Source organism: Oryzias latipes, chromosome 11 (genome assembly GCF_002234675.1).
Source record: "Oryzias latipes chromosome 11, ASM223467v1".
Lineage (NCBI taxonomy): Eukaryota > Metazoa > Chordata > Actinopteri > Beloniformes > Adrianichthyidae > Oryzias > Oryzias latipes.
Window position 1 is genome coordinate 9,803,234 of NC_019869.2, and position 10,532 is coordinate 9,813,765.

The following is a 10,532-nucleotide window of genomic DNA, read 5'->3' on the forward strand; positions in this document are numbered from 1 at the left end:
AGTGTGCAGTTCACATGCATTCCACTTCTGACCCCCCCCCCCCCCCACACACACACACACACACAACTGGACTCTCATATCTGACGTTTATCTTCATGATTACTCCACAGACAGACAAAAAAGGGGGGCAGGGGGTGTTAGAGGTGAGACAACAGAGTTTGGTTGAGCCTCCGTCTGCATTGATAGAAGCAGGATCTGCTGTGTGTCTGTGTGTTAATAATGTGTATCCGTTGGCTGTGGATCTCCGTCTCTGTCATAGTTTCCAGGCTTCCTCCAAGGAAATGCCCATGGAGTCTTTGTGGAGAACTCACTGCGTCCCCAAGCAGTTCCTCAGATTCAGGACTCACACACATCTCACACACTCAGGAGGACCCAATCCACAAATCCCCGTCCATGCACGTGCTGTTGGCCAAGTCTAATTAGTTATGTGGTCGACGCTGCGATCTCAGAGCCCCAAAAGGCAGCAGGCCATAAAGCTTAAGTGTTCCACCATTCAGAGCTGTGTAGCTGTGGCCATATATCCTCTCAACACTGCTTTGCTAGAGCGGACTTGTGTCAAAGAGTTTCCCTCACAGGCCAACCGACACCAATGAAACCTCTTAAAGGAGCCTTCAAAGAGAGTTTTCTGGCACCTTTCTGCATCTTTGTTCCATTCAAGCACACAAATAACCCAAGCTCACATGTAGTTAGATGATGATGAGATGAGATGAAGCTTTCAAATCTTCGCCAAGAGTTCAGTGCATGCACGTGCACGTAAAAATATACGTGTACTAGTAACCCCAGGACTGAATTCAGCTTGGCTAGTTAGCCGGATTCCCACACATACCGGTACTTTGTTTCCTCTGCACCCGACACCCACAGTCAGTAACCCTGGTGACGACAGGAAGGGTGACAAACAGAACTTTCAGGAATGTTTCTTTTTTTTTGCGTTTGTATCTCATCCATCAGGATATCCAGATAAGAAGTTGGTGTCATGTTTAATCACGTTTTTGAAGATGGAAGTTGCTTAACATTATATATTATATTAATGTAAATATAAATTATATAATATAAATTATATATATTTATATATTTATATATCATTGAAATAACTTGAAAAAGTTCAACAGTAATCAGCCATTACTTTTGAGTTGTTGATTAGCAGAATTCTTTAAAAAAAAAACTCTCGGGGTTTTTGGCTGTGTGTTTTGGATCCTTGTCCTGTTGGAAGACCCATGACCTGCGACTGAGACCAAGCTTTCTGACACTAGGCAGCACATTTCTATCCAGAATGCCTTGATAATGTGGAGATATCATTTTACCTTGCACAACTTCAAGACATCCTCTGCCAGATGCAGCAAAGCAGCCCCAAAACAGAACTGAGCCTCCTCCATGTTTCACAGTAGGGACAGTGTTCTTTTCATTGTATGCTTTATTTTTGAGTCTACCAACATACATAGAGCTGATGTGCCTTACCAAGCTCCAGTTTTGTCTCATCTGTCCAAAGGACATTTTCTCAGAAGCTTTGTGGCTTGTCAACATGCATTTTTGCAAATTCCAGTCTGGCTTTTTTATGATTTCCTTTCAACAGTGGTGTCCTCCTTGGTCGTCTCCCATGAAGTCCACTCTGGCTCAAACAACGACGAATGGTGCCACTGATATACCTTGATCTAGGAGTTCACCTTTAATGTCTTTGGAGGTTGTTCTGGGCTCTTTGGATACAGTTCCAACTATCATTCTCCTCAATTTATCATCAATTTTCCTCTTCCTTTTCGTCCAGGGAGGTTGTCTACTGTCCCGTGGGTCTTAAACGTCTGAATAATATGTGCCACTGTCGTCACAGGAACTTCAAGCTGCTTAGAGATGGTTTTATAGCCTTTACCTTTACAATGTTTGTCTATAATTTTGTGTCTAATGTCCTGGGACAATTCTCTCCTTGGCTTTCTGTTGTCAATGTTCAGTGTATTTGTATTTGTATTTATTTATTTAAGGGACAATGCATACAACAAACAGCATAGAGTACTCTAAAAGTAATGAGACACCGTAAATACGCAGGATCGTAGCCTAGGGTAATTTCCATCCTCTGTCCCGCTCTGGCCATGGCCAGCCACCTAGAGACTACAGATAAAATAAAATGAGTAAAATAAAGTAAAAAAGTACATTGGTAACGTAAAATTGCATTATATAAATGACATAAAATTAACATAACTCAGATAATGTTTAAAACAGTTTCAAATGCATAGTTCCCCAAGGTATACATCAATAAAATCGACAAAATCAGAACAATACTTTGACAACTGTGACCACTTTTTTCACCCCCAATGATTTATTTTTACTTTTGTTAGCAAACAGTTTTCTGGCATTGTCCCTAAAGTTAGCTGTGAGTGCAAGTTTGGTTTTCCAGCAGCCATGATCTTAATTGTTTTGAAAAAGATGGCAGTTTGGAGAGCTCTCGAATGCGTTCTGGGATTGTGTTCTAGGTTTGAGAGAGTCGAAAGCTACTTTTTCCAAAGCTTCTTTGGAATGAATAATGCAGTCGCTTCTTGAACTTTCTCTGGTGCTTCTGTTTTGTCTTTTTTTGACAAAGTCCTGAAGTGGGGGAGGAGCCAGACCGTGAAGGATTTTATAGACCAAAATGCAATCTGCATGTTGAATCATATTGTTGAAGCTCAGTAGATTGTGTTTCTGAAGTATTTGACAATTAATGTGGTACACACCTTTTCACCAAATAGCAACGTGATTATTTGTCTCCCTTTAACCCTTGTGCTATCCTAGGCACTTTAACATTGGATTTGGGTCATCTAGACCCACTAGACAGTGCGCTGAACCTTTTTTCTTCAATGATTTGTGATCTTCACTGGTGTCCATGGATTACATGAAATCTTTCCACCTTTATCCACCTTTATTATGGTATGGAGAACACGTCAATGTAAGGGTGGGGTCATCTAAGATAACACAAATAGGCAGACTGAATGATTATGGGTTTGAAAACAGCTGTGATGTCAATTCAAGGACACACCTTAGTTCATCATGACCCTCTGGGCAATTAGTTCTCAGTCTTTTATGGAGGTACCATCATTTTTGTCCAGCCCTATTTCATTAGTTTGTTTTTTAAATAATTCTGTTAATCCACAACTCAAAAGTACTGGCTGATTTTGATTATTTAATTTTTTTCAATAGATTTTAATTTATTGTACTTTTGAACGTTTCAAGTCATTTCAGTCAAGGCATTTTATATATATATAAATAAATATATATATATTTTTTATTTTTTATTTAAAAAATAAAAGTAGACACACTTTTTGACACATCGAAGTAGTTTATTTTTGTAAACACAAAGGTAGACACACCTCCGCATTTACAAATATACATAAAAAAACATGCACTCGTAAATTTTTAACAAATCAAAAAAGATCATTAATTTGAAATCCTGTACTACCGCATTTTATTATAATAAAAAGCATTGGTGCCCTCATATCATTTTATTAAGGGGGCAGAAGACTTTGGAAGAGTGGAAAGGTAATTTTTTTTAGTGTCATGATATTTTTATTTTTATTGTTATTTTTGCAAAGCTTAAAGAAGTTTGTGTTGATTATTTCTCAATCGCCTTCAGTAATGATACTACTATTGACTTAATAATTGGGGGAGTGGAGAGGCAATGTTTTCTGCCGGGGGGGCCACAGCCACCCCTCGTATCCCCTGTAGGTCTGTCCCTGATAAATAGTATCAGTGCAGCTTTAGAATTACATTGCACCATCCTCCAGCAAGCAACTCTATTTTTTCCTGCATTTTAACTTTTTATCTTCTTATTAACTATTAGGGAGCCGGTTTAGCTCGTGCTGGTTTGCAGCGCCTTCCGTCCGTGAAACCTGGGTTCAACTCCAGGCTGCTCCCTGTTCCCTTCTCTACCTCTGTGACGGTCCCAAGCCCGGTTGCTTTGAGAGGGTTGCATCAGGAAGGGCATCCAGCGTAAAACATTGTCAAGTTTACCATGCGACTCGTTCGCTGTGGCAACCCCTGATGGGAAAAGCCAAAAGAGTAACAACATAACAACATCTTCTTATTAACTATTAATATATAAACCCGTCTGTCCATTAATGAGTCATTGGAACGTTTTACTTGGTTGAACTGAAGCAGCTTTTCTTAACTGCCTCTTTTGATGCATAAAGCTCTATTGTGTTGCTGCACACTGCATGAGGTGCCTGTTCATGCTGTTCACGTGCACAGCCAGACCGTTAGAAAATGAAGACATTAGACAATCAGAGTGTATTTTGTGTGAGCATCCTACATGCATCTTACAGGCACTTAGGTATCACCCAAGCATGCAGCGTTTGTGCTCAATTGGAAAGGAGCCAGAACTCCCACCTCCCAATGACTAGACTAATGACACCACAGCATTATCCGTACAATGGGGACCTTCCATTATCTTCACCAATACTTTACAATACTTTTATCACATGCTTATAAGTGGTACGTTCCATTCTCATGGCATCCTTTAAGGTAGCCGTATAACCCTCAAGGGAAATACTGCGCTCCCTTTAAGTTGCAACCGCTCCTTTTGGAGAGCCCAAAAACCTGCAGCACCCGTTTGAGTTAACCCCCATACAGGTGCAAGGGACGAAGGCGTAGGAGCAAATCACCAACAATGTGTACAAAAAAGTTTTTAGTTTGATAAAAAGAGTTGATTTCATGGGAAAACCAAAGCAGGAAATATCATTTATGTGTTTTTCTACTTCATATTTTTGTGCTTTCTCTTTATTTGATCAGTTTCAGACTGAAAACAAAGTATTATGTTAAACATAAAGATAAATAGCCTGTTTTGCTGATACATGTCGATATGTACATTTAAAATCTACTTTTTAATCATTTATTTATTTTTAGAACGCTCCATTAATTTCTAGCTATCCAAATGTGCTGCTTTGACATGGTTTTCTTTTATTACTGACTGTTCTTTTTAACAAGAATTATTTTTGTTCAGCTTTCCATTTTTTCTCTACAAAACAACACAATAAAAATAATAGTGCCGCCCATAATAAGAATGTGTTGGGAGGCTAAAATACGTCTAGACAGAGTTCAGACCAAACTGTAACTCCTACCCACAAAACAATACAGACATGTGGTGGAAAAAGGATAAAATATATCTAAGATACTTAAGATACACATTGAAAGCTGTAAAGGGTTTTATAGTATACATTTGTTTTTATATCTTTTTATTTTATTGATTTATTCCCAGCAGCAGCAGCCTCCACGAAGATATGGCTGATACTGAGCGGGTGAGGAAAACATTAACAGAACACTTTTTATTTATCAGTGCATTGATATTTTGAAGTCTAAATCAAGAGACAAAACAGAAGGCAGAGAGCAAAAAGGAGGGTGGGTAAGGAGAGAACTACACAGTGTGTTGATGGACCTGCAGCCACCACCTCCCAAAACCGCAGGAAAATAAATACACAGAAGGGAGAAAAAAAATCTCTGGATGTGGAAAAAGTGATCTCACATTTAGTCACGTAGCTTTGCAGAACAATACCCGGGACACAGCTAAATATTTTATTATCAAACTTTAATGATGACCTTGTCAAACTAAAGAGCAGAACCAAAAAAATGATGAAAAGACACTTGGGTGGTCAGAGGTGCTGCCACCAGGACGTGATGATTTCTGAAATGGCTTTAATAAAGTTGTCTGGATAAAGATGAAAAAATATTTCTGGTGAGTGATTTATCTACTCACTCTTTAGGAATACTAAAAAAAATAAAAGCGCCTTTTTCTAGCTTATAGTTTCTTTGGCTACCAGACATTTTTCACTTGAAAGCTCATTTACCGGTAATTATGATAGAAAAATCTGGATTGTTTTACATCATTTTTGTGGAGTGGCAAAAAGTGGAACTGTTGGTATGGAGTCAGATCCCTGCTCAGACAAGGAAAACAAAGACGTACATGGATTTATCTGTCTGCAAGTGGATACATCAGAATGGAGCCAAGCGGGGAGCTTGTGGCCAGCTCTTTAGGGGTGGGTTAGCTGAGTATCGATAGTATCAATTCCAAGGTGAAGTATCGATACTAGCGTGATAAGAATGATTCTTTCTTTGCAGGTTTTTTACAGTAAAGAGTTTACGTATGGAGTTCATGCAAGTGTGGTGTCTATTTTTCTGCAGTGTTGCCAGATTGGGCAAAAAACATCCCAATTTGAGCAATGTCCATGTGCTTAGACTGATTTTCTTTGGCCTGTGGGAGTGTGAAGTGCTGGTATTTAATCAGGAAAACAGATGCAGTTTTCAAAAAAGAAAAATTGCTGAAAGTAATGGCTTTATCTTTTCCATTCATATCTGAAACATTGGTCTCCATTACATGACTGGCAGTATTCATCTTGAGGCCAGACTAGGATTCAGATTGTATCCAAATATTTTCACAAAAAAAAGGGTTTAGAAAAATCTTAAAGTTGAAAACGGATGCTTAGAATTTGAATATTGTAGCCTCTTATCTACTTATTTTGTGTCTGAAATTGTGTTTTGGTTTTGGATTTTAATTTGAATAATGTCTTTGCTATGTAAAGCAATTTGTGTTACATTCATCATCTTCTTCCGTTTTGTCCCTTTCGGGGTCACGGGGCTGCTGGAGCCTATCCTGGCCACTTGTGGGCGAAGGCAGGGGACACCCTGCACAGGTCGCCAGTCTGTCGCAGATTTGTGTTACATGAGTATGAAAAGGGCTTTACAAATAAAGTGTGATTTGATTTGATTTGGTTCAATTTTATTTGATTTGATTTGACAGTAACCAGAATTAAAGCCATTATGCTACTGTTGTGATATTATTCTGGCTATTGAAAATGAACATTGTATTTTATGAGATTGAACTTTGTCAAATCAATTCAGTAATTCTGTGATGCTGCTCCATAAAGCTTTTTTGCTTTAAAATGTCAAAAATAAAAGGACCAGAGACTTCCATTGGTTTTTAAAATGTCTGTCTAGCTCTGATTTAATTCACTCTGTAGTTATATAGTGGGAATCTAATCAGCCTGAAAGTACATTTTGAAGTTTACTGGCCAAAAATGGACATGCACCCAAAAATAATTAGTTAATTTGTTCCCTTCTGGCTAAATTTGGTGACACAATTCTGCCCAAATGAATTCCTGAGTTAATGATCTTATCTGCCTTTATGGGAGGTTTCACTGTAGTTGCTGTTTTCAAGACACTTCTCTGTGATGAACCATGCAAAAATAAACCGTTTAGCTGAAAACAACACTTGTTTGTCTGGTAATCAGTCTCTTTAAAGAGCTGTCATTAATCAGAAATGGTGGCTGCCCTTTTTGGGGCTTTCCATTGTTCACAGCTTATTAGTTCTGCAGAACTTCTTGTGCTGAGTCAACTACAGAGTACATTTAGAAAACCAATTATAAAGCAACAGAAAATGGTTCAGAAGGAAGAATCAGTAGATTCATAACAAAATCAGAGGAAAAAAAAGTTCCACTTATGTAGTTTCTTCTTCATAATCACTCCATGAGGCAAAAATCTGTGTCACCAGGAACCTGCATATAGGAAACAATGACAAAGACAAATGAAACAGGGCAACCTAATATTATAAAATAAAGACCAGATAGAGTAAACAAAACTAAAAACTAAAGAGGCCTTACTCAGACATCACTCCGACAGAAAAGGCGTTGGGCTGGGATTGAGGAAAGGTGCTGACAGGGTGCAGAAGAGCCTCGCGGTGGCATTTCAGTGAGGTTGGGCTGAAAGTTGGAGGGTTATTTAAAAATTCAAAAGCTGAAGCTCTGCAAAGATTTGTGTGTGTGCGTGTGTGTGTGTGTGTGTGTGAGTTTGAGTGGGTTAAGAAGATGTATGATGTGGTATTGGACTTCGTCCAGCTCATGAGCCCCATCTTTCACATGGCCACCCAGCTGTGTAAACACCCCACGACTGGGCTGCAGGCAGAGAAATATGTGTCCACTAATCAGAGGGTGAGATTTCCTGGAGTGGGTGGGACATGTGAGTCATCTTTGGGGTGAGGAAGGAAAAAAGGAGAGTCAGAGTGACACAATGAAGGAGAGGCTGATGGGTCAGAAGTTAAACACATCTTCTTTACTCCCTCTGTGTCTCTTACACTCCCACCCTCTCAGAAAAAAATGATTCAAAATGGGCTGCAATGACACAACAGACGGTTGAATGCCCTGATATTGTTCGATGTGTGCGTTAAAAATTATCTGTGTTATTTGGTTTGATTGAAAATATCAGAAAAATACAAATTTGATGTGTAACTATATAACTGTTCACACTGTAAGACAGCCCATTCTTACCCCAATGGAAGATTTTCCTTAAAGAAGCTAAAAAGGTCAAATAAAATCTGCCAGTGGGGTAAGGAAAAAATCTTTCAAAAAAAAAATTCTAATTATCTTTTCCCAAACTAAGACTATTTTGTTAAAAAAAAACAAAAAGACTTTCTAGATAGGATTATTTTTCTGGCAATATAGAAAAAGGGAATTTTTTTTTCTTGAAATAAAAGTCTATTTCTTTCCTTAAAATTCTGTTTTTTCTCTCTTCCTTAGTAATGTTAAATAAATAATAAATATATATATATAAATTACTATAAACCCACACTAAAAGGTCCTTTAAGGTTTATCTGTTAACATATTTAGAGATGTATTGTTTCATTGACCCAGCGACCAGTTGGAATGTAACGTGAAAACGGTCGCTTGATCCACCGAGCAGATGCCAGTATTTGTATTTTTTGGGTAGATTAGGTCTACAGTCAATTATATTATTTGGTGCTAGCACACTGCAAAAACAGACCTCCTAGAAACAAGTCTTTTTCAATTTTTTTTGTGTGAAAGATTTTCTTGAAATAAGCAACAACAAAAAATTTGCCAATGAGGCATGAAAAATGGCCTGACCAAGAATTCTTGTTATAAAAATTAGAATCAAGTCAGCTCCTAAATTAAAACTATTTTTCAATTGATAAGATTATTTTCATTTTCAATATCCTTCTCTTGAAAATGAGCCTTTAAAAAATGATAGTTTTTTTAAGCCCATTTATTACTCTTTGCTTATAAACTTGTAGCCACACCGCAAACTATCATTAGTTTGATTTTGAATAAACAGCAATGAGAAAACTAAAATGAGTCACTATTATCATCTGAGTAAAAATCTGTCTGCACTAAATTTGGAATATCTCTCCCTCCCCCTATAGATGTGAGTGTGTTTGTGAGCCTCTTTTGGGGTTGAACTCCTCATTTAAGACCAATATTTACAAAGTAGCCCTGGGGTGGGATTACCTCACGTTTTCCCACCCAGCTGTGCTTTCTCAGGGTTACCGTGACAACCATCAGAATGTCTCATCATGTTTATCTGGCCGCCAGAAAATTAGGAGAGAAAGAAAGATGAGACTGGTGGAGAACATGTTACACTTGCAAAAAGTGAAACACGTGTTCAACCTACTGTTTGTATGGAAAAAACAGTAAACGTGATCAATCAAACAGGAGTACAACCAGTGAGCTTCTGAAAACCTGAGAGAAGAGCAGTGTTGGAATGGGGAATATGAGACGGATGCAAAAGGGATGACTAATTAATGCAAAATCATAAAAAATATAAAACATAAAGAAAACATAAATGAATGTCTTGGTTTGTGTATCTGTGCCTATTCCTGCGCGTTTGGTGCTTCATTTTTTGGGAAAGCCTCTGTTTTTTACAATTTGAAAACAACTTTTCATGTAGTAGTTTTCTGTTGCTTGAAAATTGTTTTATAAATAAAGTTTCATGGGTCTTTTTTATCAGACCAGTATGAATAATTTCCCTTTCAAGTAATCAATTAAGCATAATATAGAGGTGGGATTATATCATTTAGTTTTCTCACATTCCTTCTCAAGCAATTAGTTAAACCTTTTTTGACAAACTTCACATTTATTGGAGTATTTCAGTGTGTCTTGTACTGTTTGTAAATTACAAATGTGTCTATTTATGATGAAGAGTGACTACAATGGCTTTATTTACCTGTATATGTGGATGTATAATATATGCATGTGCATCTTCTTTTATCATTGTAATTTTTTATTTTTCCAATCAAATCACGACTATTTATCTGAAGTTTTTATATGTTGGTATGTATCGTTGCTCTTTGTTAGTGTTTTTTAATTTTAAAAAAAGGAAAAAATCTAATTATTTTTATTTCTGAATATGTAAATAAACGTCAAATCTTGTTTTTTTACTTGTATCTCTTTTTTCTCTCACACTAAATTAAACTGCTATCATGTTACTTCAGATAACCTGGAATTTGGAGAAAATGCAGTTTCCTGTAACCACTTTCCCATTTCTGGATTGTAATGATCAAGCACTAAAGCTTGGTTACACTACTGGCTTTCTCAGCAGTTTCTCCAAATGTGGACATTGGCTTGCCATGGGAACGGATCGCTATTTGCTTTGATTTGCAACAGAAAAGCCACTGGTGTGTAGTGACTGTTAGAGAATGTTCTGTTTGGTCTTCTTCTGGCCAGTTTAAGTGTTAAAAGTGTCATTATTTAGCCTCTGAGGCCTGGAGGAAAGTGCAAACAAGGCTATATGACCTT